Source organism: Canis lupus, chromosome 17, assembly GCF_011100685.1.
Source record: "Canis lupus familiaris isolate Mischka breed German Shepherd chromosome 17, alternate assembly UU_Cfam_GSD_1.0, whole genome shotgun sequence".
Taxonomy (NCBI): Eukaryota; Metazoa; Chordata; class Mammalia; order Carnivora; family Canidae; genus Canis; species Canis lupus.
In genome coordinates, this window is record NC_049238.1 from 59,187,264 (window position 1) to 59,203,440 (window position 16,177).

The 16,177-nt window shown below is 44.7% G+C and overlaps 1 protein-coding gene across 3 annotated transcripts in view; it reads right to left on the reverse strand.

Moving 5' to 3' along the window:
- The window catches only part of PDZK1 (PDZ domain containing 1), a 40,229-nt gene extending 33,660 nt beyond the window's left edge, over positions 1 to 6,569 (reverse strand). The window contains exon 1 of one of the 3 annotated variants that reach the window (XM_038561994.1): positions 6,545 to 6,569. The gene's annotated coding sequence lies outside the window, so the exon portion shown is untranslated. Of the gene's footprint in view, positions 1 to 5,959; positions 6,399 to 6,544 lie in introns of those variants that run through there. The other 2 variants (XM_038561993.1, XM_038561992.1) reach the window with 2 other exon arrangements.
- Between the last annotated feature and the right edge of the window lie 9,608 nt (positions 6,570 to 16,177).

A 16,177-nucleotide genomic window follows, 5' to 3' on the forward strand; every position in this document is an offset into this window, starting at 1 on the left:
GGAATAGGAAATGCACACAGTGAAGGTTACTTAAGATTGACTATGTAAAGCATCTAAGCACAGTATCTGGGGCAGAGAAGTCAATACATGCGCATCGTCTTCCTGTCCTCTGGTGGGAGCCCCGATGCCATGGGAACCCCTCTTTCTGTGAGAACACTTGAGCAGTGTTTCCAGTTTTCTCTCTGAAGCAGACTGGAAGGGATGGGCTGGGGATCCCCAGGCACCTTGATCATCAGGCCAGCGATTCTCTACCTGCTGCTTGCAGTCCACCCTTATAAAGTTAGCATTAGCTGTCAGAAAAGTCAGGGCTGCAGATCTTGTTCCTCATGAAACAAAACTCATATAATGAATTCAGATTTCTCTGAACCCAGAAGTATCATGTAAGCCTGAAAGCCAGGGAATTGCAAAAATAGAACCAAATACCATATATCAAGGAAGTATAAGTTTCTTGGGAGCTTTTATAAAACTTCAAGACTAAGTGGGTCAGGAGGTGCCACCCCTGGAAGCAGCTGAGCTCTAACTGGTGTGTGTACCAGGTAACCAGCACAGGGACCAACGAACAGAAAGGTAGAGCAGATAGAATGAGGAAAGCGTGACCTTACATACGGAGAGCTGCTCCGGGGATGGACCATGGTAGCCAAGGAATAAGTAGCGAACAGGCTCATTTGCCAGGAAGCATCATTGAATTTCCAAAAGATTAAAGAAAGGGTATGGAAAAAATGCATTCTGTTTGGAGGCAGAAAAACAGAAGGGTGCTGTCAGTGACAGACAACCAGGTACAATGACTTCATCAGGAAAGGGGTCCCAGGGACTGTCTTCCATCTAGGATGCAGCAGGATTATTCTACAAACATGGTACCCAACTGCTAGTCACGAACACTATGGATCCAGCACCATCTTATCTAATAGTTGGGAACCAATGGTGCAGTTAAGTACCAGACCACAAAGAAAACGGTCTCTCCTCAAAAGGCTCTTATGTAACCAACACTCAAGCCATGAAAAACTACACAGCAAAAACTTAGCAAGACAGCAGGTAAATAATGTTTAACCCTAGTCATCGTGACTGTGGATAGATATTTGACTGTATAACTAGGATGTACCATAGAGGAAATTATTTCCGTTTCATCAAGTCATGAGAGGAAGATAGGGTGGGAGCCCAGGGTAACATTCAACCTGGATGGTATTCACTTTGCACTGAATTCCTTGCTGGTCTATAAAACCCTTGGAACTTCAGCAAGGAGAAGGCAACATTCCCAGGAAGTTTGGCTGGGCAAATCGCACATTGTGCCCTCACAGAGAATGCTGTTCCTTCACTACTGGTGTGCATCTGTGTAATTAGACAAGCAAAACACTAGATTTCTGTCAGAAAAACACAGTTGGTATAGACTATGAGAGATTAAGTCAGCACCTGTGAATGGGCCAAGAATCCCTGCTAGCCGTCGGCCGTGACCAAGGGCCTCCTTGTGCCCTCCTCTTGCCCTGAGCCGGCATGTCCACCTTCTTTCAGGGCCAGCCTCAGAGCCTCAGACATGCAGTTGCTTCAGACAGCATAAGAGGAAACCCATTGTGTCGCAGCTGGTATTGACTGATGTCTCCAGCAAGGAAGAGATAAAGGCCATTCAATTTCATCTTTCTTCAAAAACATTTCACCTAGAGCAGATCCTATGTCTTTGCTGCAGATAATACATTTAAGGCCACCTGGATCCCTTCTTGGAGAAGCAAGACCTATGGAAACTCAAACACTCAAGTGTATTCATTTTAAAGAATTAGTGTCAAAAACAGAAGGATAAGTGGGGCCCTAAAATATGTATTTGCTAACTTTACTTTCCCATTGTCACAATTACCATTTGGTCTTAGCCAGCAAGAGATTTCACATGTGGGAAATTAATGAAGTGCATTCCATTGAGCATTATGTGGAAAAGAATGATCCCAGGCCCAGTGAGTAATTCTTATTTCTCGTTTATGATAAGGAATGAATCTGCTTATCTCAAAGTTCATTTGGCCTGCCAGCGCTAAATACTACCCCCCAACCCCCAGGCATCATGAATGATACTTTGTTCTATATGGCAGGACTCTGGGCTGGAGGTCAAGGTCTTTCACACTTGACTTGCTTACCTAAGAGTTCTGCAAGCTGGGAGAGAGACAGAGTCAATATTTTGTAGGAACAAAGATGCCCTTAGAGAGGATACCCTTTTGCTGCTGGTAAAGCTGAAAAAAACCTGAAAATAGCCAAACCGTCCTGAGATTTGGCTGGAACAGAGCTATCCCCTCAAACTGGCATCTTGTTCTACAAGACCTCTTGACCTTGCTTTTCTACACATTCATTGTTTACGTATGTTAGGGAGTTCTCCCGCCTCCAGGCTCTCCCACTCACTGCCTTGAGATCTTGCCGTCATCATGTCAGGTTCTAAAACAATCATTCAAGGGGCACCTGGGTGGCTCAGTCAAGTGTCTGACTCTTGATCTGGGCTCATTATCTCAGGGTTGTGACATCCAGCCCCATGTTGGGCTCTGTGCTGATCATGGAGCCTGCTTAAGATTCTCTCTCCTCCTCCTCCTCCTCTGCTCTCTCTCTCAAAATAAATAAAATAAAATATAAAATAAAATAAAATAAAATAATAAAATAAAAATAATAATAAATAAAAACAAAACAATCATTCAAAAAGCAGAATCCAGACTCCCTGCTCAGGCTATGAGCCTCAGCATAATCCAGCCCTACCTCATTACCCTAGGCTCCTCAGCAGACACCCAAATGGCCTATTCATAGTCACCCACACCCAGCCTACCCTTGGCTCATGCCACCTGCTCTGCCTGGAGTACCTTCCTCGCTCTGATTACTTATTCATAGTAGATCCTAAGTAAACATTCTTTCCAAGTGATGAATTAAAAACCTACCCATTTTCAAGGCTCAGTCCAAATGTTAAGTTAAACACAAATCCTTTCCTGACCACCACAGTCTGAAGGCATCACTTCATTGTCTGAATTTCAAGTATCATTTCTATAATCAACAAGTTATATTTTGTTCCTACCATGGGGCAGACAGATACCAAGGCCCTAACCAGACAAGACACTGTCCTGCCCTCACAGAGCCCAGGAGTGCAGTGGGGAAAGTTATAAACATAATTACCCAACAGTGGCATGAGTGCTGGAATATTTAAAAGAAAATGTCTTACTATTGTTATACATATTTACTGAGCTCTACCAAGTGCCAATCACCAGCCTAAGGTGCCTTTCATGAGCTTACATTTAATCCTAATGGTCCATTCCACAAGTTAAAAAAAAAAATTCTACAAAGTTCAGTTGATTTCCCATAGCTATCTGGTTAAGCCCCAGAGCCTAGATTCAAACCCACTTGAGTCTGGGTTCCTTCCACCATCTCCCCAGCCTCCCAACCGTGAGGTATATGCTGTGTTAGGAGACACAAGTAGTTAGACTGGAAGGACCGAAGACACCCTAGGTAAAAGGAACAGCACAGGTGTGTTCAGGAATGGTGAGTGGTTCAGAAAGCCAGAGAATAGGTATACGTGGAAAGGAAGAAGCAGGTCAGGTTAGACTGGGAAGCACCGTAGGCTCATTCCTACAGATTATGGAAGAGCTTCAGTGTTTGTGTCACGTGAGGCTTAGAGCCTCAGAAGCTGGAGGCCATCTCAGACCAAGAGCAAACTGTATAGCTGCCATCAAGTTACCTAGCGGTTATCCTTCCTATTTATCACAACTCTTTGCCACTGCCTGGGCTCCTTCCTTCCTGGGGTCATGCTTATTGCAAAGTTGTCTGAAGATCATCAGAACACTAGCACCTATGGTGTGCAAGGCCCTACGTGCCTTCTCCCATCTAGTCCTCCCAACACTACAATGAGGTACTATTGTGCCCATCTGATGGGGGAGGACAAAGAGTCTCAGAGAAGAAGAATGTGTCTGCTTGCAGTGCAGGCTTCCAGTGCCGATGCCTATGCTCTTCATCACTTAGCCACGACCACCAAGTAACAGGATTAAGAAAATTTGGGCAGTTCCTCACGAAACACAAAGGACAGATGTTGCTGAGATCTTGAGGAAACATGCCTAGTTGAACTACTCTTATCAAACTCCTATGCAACAAATATGAAAATCATTTAACCAAGATGTGACCAGAGACGCACATCTCCCACATGATCAAACCCAGGATCTTAGATGATCTGAGAGTATCAGAGTTCTTAAGCATCCTCTTCTTAAGAGCAGTTTATCAAAACACCATGATTCTATCCTTTCAGCTCATTCCCTGCCACACTAACTTCAATTTAACCAAATATCTAAACATCTACTCTATGCCAGGTAACATCCTAAGAATGAGGATTGCAGCAGGTAACACAAAGGACAAGATCCCTGCTCTCCTGAAACTTGACATCAGGCAAGGGTGACAAGTAGAAAGTAAACGAGAGGACTTCTGGTGACAAAGGCTATGAAAGATGGAGATGCGGTGGTGGGACAAAGGGAGAGGCTGGCTTGGAGAGCCCTTCCTGGGGAGGTAACATTTGGATTCATACTCAAATGACAAGAAGGAGTCAGCCTTCCAAGCTGCAGGATTATGAGGTCCTCATACTTAAAGTTCCAGTGGGCTGGAGAGGATGTTAGCAGTGATCTAGTCCCAACTCCTGATTTACAGAGGAGTAAAGAGAGGCTCATTGAGATGCAAACACCAGGACAAGGTGCCCCAACTGACTGCAAGCCTATTTCTTCCCACAGATCCTTTGGACACACACAGGAGATGTACATGCCTTACATTTGTGCCTCTAATCCCCTCATCCTGTTTATAATTTTATTTTCAGCACAGCCCTGGGGAAAGAGAGGCCCTCACTGATAGATGGTGAAATTGAAGCTCCAGTTGGCTGACTTGTCTAATGGTCTGTCACTAACAACCAAACCACAGCCTAAGCTCTTTGCATTCCAGTCCTGTGTCCTTTCCCCTGGAGGAGAGGGAACTGTCTGGCCAGAACACAAGACATCATTACTAGCAGCTTCATAGTTTATGGTGCAAAGAACATGCAAAAAAGCCAAAGATAAGAACAATTTACTTAGTCATAACACACAAACTCAAAGTCCCTGAGTTATTTGCCGCAGGAGAAAACATGTGACTACAGGTGACTAGACAACCAGCTCCTGTGACTTCTGGATACGGAACCGAGAGCAAGCACGTCGGTGCAACATTGCAGAGACAGCTGAGGAGGAAGGAACCAGCCCAGACCAGAAAAGTCTTTGGCTGGTGAGCCCTTAGACGAATTTCATATTTAAGTCCCTTGGACTCTTCTGCTTAGGAAGTGGCCAGGGGTTCTCTAACCAGGCTGCACACCAGAATCATCTGGAATGTTAAAGAAACAAAAATTTTCAGACCCACACAAGATCCAAAGAATTATAAACTCCAAACGGTAGAGCCTGGGGAAGTTGCTTTAAAACTCAGCCTAGAAACCCACTGTCTTTTCTTCATTTCTTAGTGCTATAACGTGATGAAAGGAGGAGGTGTCTGTTTTTATTATCCAGTGGGAAAATTAAGTTAGGTTTTATTCTTTAAGGGCTGCTTCCAGAAGAAAATCTCTAAAACACAAAGCCCTTGCCTACTGGGGAGCTCCGAGGAGTATATCCCTGGTGACCTGGGAGGTCTTTTGTCACACTCCCTTTTGGCTGCACATCAAACTCCCAGGCAACCCTTGGAAAGCTTTTTCTGGTAAATCAGTTTACCAATTCCTTTGTGAAGCAGACCCTAACCTGCAAGGGTCAGACATCACAAGCAGAGAGAACCTCAGAGTGTGGCCCATACCTACCCCACCGACCACCACCACCATCATAAAAGGGCCACTGGCTTCCCCATAAGCCTCCCTTCTGCCCTGGACAGCCAGCTACTGCTTGGAAAAGGAGAAAGGAAAAGAAAGAAGGTGGTTCAGGCCCAAGCAGCTGGCGCCCTAAGTCAGAGGGACAGAGTCAGTTCTTACCTGGAACTGGGAAGAAGAAGAGCCAGTCCGTTCTGGAAGTTCTCTCTCTGCTAGTGAGCTCCAGTCTTGGAACTCACTGGACTTTGAACAAAGATTGATTTAAAAGCTGATGTATTTAACAGCGACCTGTGGTCTGAGTTCAAGTGACCTCTGTCCTGCTTCCTGCCAGCTGGTGGGCCCTGAGCAGAGCAAAGCTGAGACATCTGCAGCAAGCCCAGTGCTGGGCCCGCCTGCTTCACCCCATGGGGACGCTGTTGCTCACCTGCCCCTCCCAAAGAAGAGAAAGGAGAGGAGGGAAGGGGCAGCTGAGGAGGAGGAGGCGCCTCTGCCTTCTTTGCTTTTCTCCCTTGGCAGATGCGTCAGTCACACCAACCAACACTCAATGCATTAAGAAGCTCCACTGTGCCCTGTTCCAGGGTCAGGGCTTGGGGTACCACCTGAGCATCCTCACCCATTCAGGCCTCCATGGGGAGCAGGAACCTCTGTGACCCCTACCTAGTAGAAGGCCTGTGTGCCAACAAACCACAGTAAATGGAGCAAAACCCCTCAGGCTCCCTTCTTCCTCCCCTGGGAGTTTTTACCTACATGCAAAACCCTGGTCTTATTTCCCAGACCTCTCCTCTTCTTACATGTTCTCTCTTCACTCCCTTCTGTTACCTGAGGGTACTGTGTTCTATTCTCTAACCTAGTAACAATTGTCTTCCACTGCCACCCACTCAGAGCCTCTCAGGCAAGCCCAGCAGGGGAAGGTGGAAGGCATTTCCACAAGCTCCTCAGCATGGCTGCCTGGGCAGTGGGGAGGGGCCCCGTGTTCGGCCCCTTGCCCCAGCTGCCCTGGAGCAGCAGCCGATCCCATCAGCAACACCCACACAGGCAGACCGAGAGCCAGGCTTCTGACTGACCTGGGTTCTCAGCCCACACTGGAAATCAGGGCAAGAAATTGCTCTAGGCAGTAAGGCAAAGCAAACCCCAAACTGAGGACAGGGTGATCTCATCCTCCTCCACCTATGCTGGGCTACTGGTCTTGGCTGGGCCTTAGCTTTTCCCAAGAAAGGCCTGGCCCAAGCCAGAGGGTAAATGGTCAAAAATGATAAACATCTGAGCAGCCAACTCAAATCAGATTATGTCCACCTGGATTGCCATGCCCCCTGGGCCTCCTGTGTCTCTCCCTAAGTGGCGAAGAAGAATGGAAAAATCTTGATTTAAGATTAGGATACCTGTGTTCAAATGTGACTCTGCCATTTCCCAGGTGTTTGATCTAGAGTAATTCATTTCTAACTCTGAGTCTCACTTACCTTCGTCATCTGTAAATAATTGTTATTATATTGTTTTTAGAGATTTTTAAAATATTGAGTCAAAAGGTCTCTCACTTCTGCCCATAAATCCTAAAAGTTCCCTCTGGAGCCACTCTGAGTCTATTCTACACAGCAGCTCTTCAGATATTTGAAGGCTGTTATATCCCCCATAAGCCTTCTTTTCTCTGGGATTCAATGAATGTCCCTTATTCCCTAAGGTGATCTGCCTAGGCCATGACTTCAGGTCTTCCCCCCCCACCCCGGCTCCCAGACTCTAAAGGGGGAAACTTTAAGGTGAGAGAATTGTTCTATATCTTGAGTGTGGGAGTGGCTATGCAACTGTCTAAAATTATCAAACTTCATCAATCTATACACGTAAAACAGGTGAATCACATGGCATGTAAAAAATACTTTAATTGCTAAGAAGCCTAAATCAGTAATATTTATTCTTGACACTTCTAAAATTTAAAAACTTTGGAGTGACAAAAAGAAAATAAAATAAAGACAGCCCTCACAGCAGAGCATATTCTCATCAGGAGACTTCTCAGACTTCCCCTTCATCCCAGCACAGATGGAGAAATAGCCACAAGGTTTGAACCTATGAATGGAAAAGACCTTGAAATGCAGAGAAAGTAGGGTGCCTCGGTGGCTCAGTCGTTTGAACATCAGACTCTTGACCTTGGCTCAGGTCCTGATCTCAGGGTCTTGGGATCAAGTCCTACATTGGGCTCCACTCTCAGAGGGGAGTCTGCTTGAATTCTCTTTCTCTCCTTCTCCCTCTGCCCCTCCCACTGCTCACACACACTCTCTAAATAAATAAATAAATAAAACTTAAAAAAAATAAATAAATGCTGGGACGCCTGGGTGGCTCAGCTGTTGAGCACCTGCCTTCAACTCAGGATGTGATCCTGTGGTCCCCGGATGGAGTCCCACATCGGGCTCCCTGCATGGAGGCTGCTTCTCCCTCTGCCTATGTCTCTGCCTCTCTATCTCTCATGAATAAACAAATAAAATCTTAAAAAAATAATAAACTCAGAGAAAGTTTTGGTTCAAAATCAAAGAGAAGGGCAGCCCCGGTGGCTCAGTGGTTTAGCGCTGCCTTCAGCCCAGGGCGTGATCCTGCAGACCTGGGATCGAGTCCCACGTCAGGCTCCCTGTGTGGAGCCTGCTTCTCCCTCTGCCTGTGTCTCTGCCCCTCTCTTTCTCTCTCTCTTTCTCTGTGTCTTCCATGAATGAATAAATGTGGATTATTTGCATGATCTAGAAACACTAAAGCAAGTTACATAAAATGACCCTGTTGTTAGTGCCTTTCTTCATTATTCTAGGGGTATGGAGAGGTGCTACCTCACAAAAACAAAAGCAAACCCTCCACTAGGGCTGCCAAGGATTCCTAGAGAAAAAGTATAAAACTATCAAAATTATTAATGGTAGAGTTAGGATTCAATACAGCATTTGTTTGATTTCATGCTCATAAGCCCATGCCCATAACTCTTACCTACATGCCCAGCGTTTTTATCACTGCATCCCAAGTGCCTGGAATAGAAGCCTAAATTATAGCAAGCTTTCAAAAAATGAAATTGAGAAAGGAGTGAAAAGATGCATTTCATTTTGCCAGCTTGGTTTTTATCTGGCCCTTTCACTAGGAATGTAGATTTTTGAGGGTCTAATCTCCTATCCCAAAGTGATTCTGTGAGAACAAATTGCTTGCTTACTGTTTTTTCAGTTTCCTCTTCACCTCTAGACCTTAGAGATTTCTTTCCTTTCTTCTAAGTTTAACTCTCTGTTGAAAAAAATACTTGATATATTTAACCAGCATTTCTATGGACTTTGTAGAAAGAGGATTTTCAGGTTATCTAGTCTGCCATGTTTCCAGAAATAGTTCTATCACTTAGCAGTTACTTTTCTTCTCAAAGCTCCAGCTTTTTGTTTTATAAAATATAGATAATATTAACAATCTCATAGGATTTTTAGGAGACTTAAGTGAGAAGACTTTTGTAGATCACCCAGAACCTAGTAAATGCATAAATAAATACATAAATAAATAAATAAATAAATAAATAAATAAAGCAAGCAAGCATATAATAACATTATTACTATTGTTTTTACAAGTCATGCTCTCTTGATTTATGGGCACATATTGTACAGACAAGCTCATGCAAATAAACAGGCTAGGAGTACACCTTGGGCAAGTCAGGAGTTCAGGATGTTTGGGGGCATTATGGATGACATTCTTGCAGACCCATGATGCATCATTCTGTGCAACTGATCAGAAACAGAAAACTGCAAAGACTTCCCAGTGCTTCCCAATACTTTCCCACCATGTCACACAGAGAAATTAATAGTTGTGTAGTTCCCTAGGGTAAACAGATGAGGCTTCTCAAGACTGGAGTGACCCACCTAGGACCAGCTGCCCCAAGCTCTCCCAGACTCCTCAAAGGTTAAAGGGATTGATATTTTGTCACACTCATAGGAAACGATAAAACATTATTGAGAGCAACTAAAGAAAATTTAAGGAAATGAAGATTATACCATACTCATGGACTAAAACTTCAGCACTATAAAGATGTTCATTCTTTCCAAACTGACTTACAGATTAAGGTATTTCCCCATCAAACTTCTTGCAGAGCACATGTGTTTATTTATTTGGTTGGGGTTTTTTGGTGGAGGTTGACATGCTAGTTCTGATAAATAAGACTAAGGAAGCCCTCCTGGGTAACAAGACAGTGGAGAGACGGTAATTATTACAATATGCTTGGGCACCAGATGGACAAATGGGCTAATTGAATAAACTAGAAACCCCCCAAACAGACCAGTACAAATAAAAACAGTTAATTTATGACAAAGAACACAGGGAAAGGTTGGTCTTTTTCAATAAATTGTTCTGGTGTATTCCTTTTGGTTTTGGTTTATTTCATTCACTGTAATTGTGAGATACATACCTATTGCTCTGTGTAGCTAGAGTTCTTTTTTTTTTTTTAAGATTTTATTTATTTATTCATGAGAGACACAGAGAGAGAGAGAGAGAGAGAGAGAGAGGCAGAGACACAGGGAGAGGGAGAAGCAGGCTCCATGCAGGAAGCTTGATGTGGGACTCGATCCCAGGACCCCAGGATGATACCCTGGGCCAAAGTCAGGCGCCAAACCACTGAGCCACCCAGGTATCCCCATGTTCATTTGTTTTCATTCTAGGATTCCAGTTATGCAAGGCCCAAATGTCAGGCAGAACTTTGGGTGATGTCTCTAAGGTGTTAGAGACCTAAGGATAAATAGAAACACTATTCTGATTTTTTAAAAGATTTTATTTATTTATTCATGAGAATACACAGAAAGGAGAGAGAGAGAGAGAGGCAGAGACACAGGCAGAGGGAGCAGCAGGCTCCACGCAGGGAGCCCGACATGGGACTCGATCCCGGATCTCCAGGATCACGCCCTAGGCTGAAAGCAGCGCTAAACTGCTGAGCCACCAGAGCTGCCCTCTATTCTGACTTTTGAGATGCTGGCAACATTCTAGCTCTTGAGCTAAGCAGTCGTGAATAGGTGTTTATGAATGATTAAATATTGAGCTATGTATTTTAGTTTTATGCATTTTCTCTATATATTTCACAATTTATAAGGTTAAGAAAAAAGAAATTTTAAAAAATATGTGTAAGACATACTGGGGTAAACAGAAAAAGCTCTTCAGGGCTGAAGGTGACCTACCCTGAGGGTTTCAGCTGCCCTGAATCCTGCCTGGCCTGTCCAAAATTGGAAGGGATCAATTTCTTGGCATTACCTCTACACCTTGGCCAGGAATCTGATCTCTCCAACTCAGGCTTTTTGTTTTTTATTTTTTGTTTTGTTGTTGTTGTTGTTGTTGTTTTCACTGCAGTAAAATACATATAACATAAACTTACCACTTTAACCATTTTTGAGTGTATTAAGTACATTCCTATTGTCATGCCACGATCACTACTATTCATCTCCAGCACTTGCTCATCTTCCCAAGCTAACACTCCATGCCCATTAAACAATAAATGCCCATTTTCATCTGCCCCTAGGTCCTGGAAACCACCACTCTAACTCTGTCTTTATGAATTTGGTTATTCTAGGTATCTCACATAAGTGAAATCATACAGCATCTGTTTTATTGTGACTGGGTTATTTCACCCAGCAAGCGTCTTCAAGGTTCATCCATATTGTAGCATGTGTCAGAATCTCCTTCCTCTTGAAGGCTGAGTAACATTCCATTGTATGTACACACCACATTTCATTTATCCATTCATCTGGCGATGAATTTGTTACTTCCACCTTTTGGCTATTGTGAACATCGGTGCTATGAACACAGGTCCCCACTTTCAGTTCTTTGGGGTATTTACCCAGAAGTGGAGTTCTCAGATCATATGGTGATTTTACGTGTTTCTTTGGCACTATCCATACTCTTTTCGCACTGTTGTACATTCCTGCCAGCAGCACAAAGTTCCCAATTTCTCTACATCCTCACCAATACTTGTTATTTTCTGATTTTTTTATAATAGTCATCCTAATGAGTGTGAGGTGACATCTCATTTGAGTTGCATTCCTCTAAAAATTATTGCTGTTGAGCATCTGGTCACATGTTTATTGATCTTTTATATATCTTCTTTGAAGAAATGTCTGTCCAAGTCTTTTGCCCATTTTTTAATCTGCTTGTTTGAGGTTTTTTGTTATTGAGTTGTACTGCCTCAATTTTTTGACTGAAAATGAAACAAAGACCCAGAGAGTTGAAATGACTTAGCCTAGGTCACCCCAGCTTCATAGAAGAGCCATGGCTACAACCAGACGCTTTTATCCCCAAGGCCGAGGCCCTTTTCTCCTCCACCTGGGTATGAAATTCCAGCCTCCGATCCTCACATCTGAGGTCCATTCCTGATGCCCTCAAAGTTTTACTCCAACTTCAGATCTGATCATCCCTGTCTTACCTTGTCGCTTTAGTAGTTCATTAACTTGAAGCCTAGCTTTTTAAGGTCCAGTGAGTTTTTGTCCCTGTCCTGAGTCAGTATTTATGACGGTCCCTGCCCCACATTTGAGTCCCCATGTTACTCTGGCCTCATCTACCACCTGAAGAGGCATCCTGTGTAGTTTGCATACCTTTGGAGGAATTTATTAGGCCAGGGTCCAGATGCAGAACTGAGATAAATGTTTTACAGCAGTGCAAGCAGTGCAGGCCACTCTCCTCTGCTGCATGGCTCACTGGAGCCCCACATGACTGCTGATCTGAACTTTCTCGTTTTCCTCAGCACCCAGGTGGCAGGTCAAGGGAGGCCTGAGGACCCCTAGAGAGCTGTGAATTATTAACACTTGCAAGCTGGCTGCAAATGATACTTTAGTAGTCATTCCTTTCCTTCTTTTTTCGCCTGAGGGGAGCAGAATACACAATACTTTTGTACTAAAAGGAAACTGTGGTACGGAAGCAGGACAAGCCATGCCCTGGGTTCCTGCATGGGCCAAAGTCTGGGTACTCTCAGAGGATGGATTTGCGTCTCCACCTGCCTCTTTCCGACAGACACAGAAGCAGAAGGAAATCTGGGACTTAGGAAATCTGGACCCTTTCTCAGGGGCCCCAGAGGGACAAGCTTGGGAACAGGAGGACAGCAAGGGAAAGTGCCAGTCACCTCAAGGCCACAAACTCAGTCTGAGTCTACCCCTCACAGAGAGACTGGAGACCAGCCTACCCAAGGGGAAAGGACCAGTGAGAGAGAATCAAGACTAGGAGCAGCCTAGTGGCCCTAAGTCTGTGACATCATCTAAAAGCCACCCTTGCCTCAGTGGCAGTCAGTGAAGCACCCGACTCTTGATCTCAGCTCAGGTCTTGATCTTAGGGTTGTGAGTTCAAGTCCCACTTTGGGCTCCACATGGGGTATAGAGCCTACTTAAAATAAATAAATGAATGAATGAATAGCTAGAACTAAGACACTCCTGCTTCAAAGTATTTCCTCCTCCAGGATGGTTCTGGTGCCTCCTGACATTCCAGGTTTTTTTTTTTTTTTAGAAACTTTAGAAGCTTTATTTAGATTGACATTCCAGTTTTGAGCGCAACCTTAATCTATGCACACCCTGTTTTTTCTCATTATTGAGAATTCTAACATGCCAGGAAGATAATAGCAATGTTTGCCTTCATGATCCACTGGAGAATGTACATTTTCTTCTCAGAAGCCCAAGTCAGAACAAGGACAGTCTCATCTGATCTGCCTTAAGGTGGAGTGCGGCCTCCATGCCCAGCTGGTTAGAGGAGTACCTGCGATTCCATCCTTGGCAGGGATCGTTTGCTAAATACTATATTTTACCTTTCCCCTAACCAGCCTGGAAATATCCTGGAGGACAAACTGTTAGTCCCTGATTCCAAGAAATAGGCATCAGGAAGGCCTGAGGTTCCCAGGAGCTGGGGGAAGGCTGAGAAAGTGCAGATGTCACAAAGTAAGGGAGGCTGGTTTCCTCAACGCCTGTGGCCAAAGACAGCCCAGCACTGGATTCACAAGCTGCTCTCAGCAGGTGAGAAGGAGAGGGAGGGGGCATCAGTAGCTGTAGGGCCATGTGCTGTATGATGTCAGTGTCCAGGAGGCAGTGTGACCCTGAGCTGCAGAGAGGAGCCTCTTTCCTGTTTGTTCACACAGCACAGTGTGGTTTCTGGTAGGGTGCAAGGGCATGCTAGCCCAGAGGACACACAGGAACTGTGACTGGAGCCATTTCTGCCATCAGGCTGTGTCCCGGAGAAACTCACATTACCCCTGTGCAGATCTGTGGGTGGAGAGGGTGGCAGCATTTGGACTGCTGAGCCAGCGGTCCTCTGGGCCTGGTCCTCTGTTAGCACAAGGCCTGACATGGCTGGTGTCCTCAATGACCAGGGAGAGACAAGACAGACTTGCTAATGCACCATAGTGACTGGAGCAGATTTTCTCTGCCTTCTATTTAAATGGACAGAACTTTAGGTCAGTATTCCTGGTAAGCCATTCACTACAGACTGGAAATTAGAATTGAAACTGAGAGAGATACTCTTCCCAAGGCTTGTTCTGTCATCTTGATACTCAAACCCCTGCAGCTACCACCTGGTCTCCATCATAAAACAGCCCTGACTCCCTCCTCATATATTACCTAGGACTCTGGGCAAGAAGCCAGTGGGGACAGTGGTCGGGGATGGGGACTGAAATACCTACACAGCTAAGTGCCTTCTGGCCCGGAAGTTTGATTTCTTTCCAGAAAACTGTTGGCTATGACAGAGGGGTCAGTTCATCTTCTCTCACCAAGCCCCTGGAGTTAAGAGGGGCTGAGGCCAAGGCAGAGAAGGGTATAGATCCTTCAACCTCTGAGGTACTGCCTCACAGTCACCTGGCTGCTGACTGTCACACCAGTCACGAAACAGGGGCAAGCCCCACGTCCAATAAAAAATAAGGGGTGTTCTCCCCAAACAACACCCTCACAACCTCACACACGTAAGAGCCATATGTGGATGCAACCAGGTAAACTTCAGGGGGGAATGCGACAGAATGACAAAATTTTCCCTCTGCATGCAGACATGGTTCCTGGCTTCCTCATTGCCTAAAAGCCCAATATGGTCAAGTGAAATGTGGAAATTCGTCACGAAAGTTAAAGCCATCTTTGATTGCAGTGACCAGACGAGTCTCTGACTATGCTATGCAGATGGCAGGTCTGAGCCCCACACATACTTGACAAGGGAACCTGACAAACTAGATTACATTCAGAGAGAGTGACAAGGCTGAAGGATATATTGACACTGCACCATAAGGAATAGTTGAAGGAGCCAGGGACATTTAGCCCTGAAAGAGAAATGTTAGCTAGTAGGATTAACTTTCTTCAGAGATTTGATGGACTTCCATGTAGAACGGGAAGTTCGGTAATGACAATAACATTTATTGAGTACTATGTGCCAAGTACCACACTGTTTTACATGCATTTTCTCATTGAAACTAGCCATCAATCCTGTGACAAGAGTGTTATTATCATGCCCATTCCACAGAGGAGGAAATTAAGAAAAGTTGCATGACTTGCCCAAGGCCATCTACTAAACAGTGGAGTCAGAAGATGAATCTCGCAGTCTGACTCCTGTGCCTATGACTTAACCACCATCCAGACACACGTTCTGTGTGGAGCCCTCAGAAGAATGGGGAGCAATGGTTAGAAGTTAATGGGAGGCAAATCTGAAGGCAACATGAGGAAGAATTTTTAAACTGGAGGTGTTCAAAAAGAATACTGGGTGGGTGCTCTGGGTGGTAATGAGCCACACACCACTAGAGAGATGAAAGCAGAGTCGGCAAGAGGTATTGCATAAAGCAGTTTGCAATGAGCAACTCAATAACAGTAGCACCTAGGAACTTGTTAGAGACACAAATTCTTGGACTCCACTGCCAACCTACTGAATCAGAAACTCTGGGGCAGGGCCTAGCCATCTGCATTTTAACAACTACCTGGTGATTTTAATATACACTCAAATTTGAGAACCACTGGCATAGAAGTTTCTGCACCCTGCCAGGGACTGAACTAGACCTCACAATTCTACAGAAGCAAGATAGGATTTAACATCCAACCTGATCTTCTTTTAATGTTGAGCACTTACTAGTAATACCTTAAACATAATGTCCTAGTTGCTATGCTGTGTAATTCGCTTCATGTGCCTTAGATATCTAAAGGCTGAGAGGATAAATATGTGGGAGGCTGTGGGCCAGGGGCTGCCCCTGAAGCCTCCCAATGGGAGGCAGCCTATATTCCAGCCACTTCAGTTGCTTCACTGGTTTCCAAACAAGCCTGTCAAGTTATTCCTATAACTGAAAAATGTTTACCCCTTCCTTTGAAATCCTACCCTCTGTAAAAGTCCAATTCAAATGTTACTTCGTCCACTAAAGTGCCTAACAGTGTCTGGCACAGGGGCAGTCTCCATTTCCTCCTCCTCTCC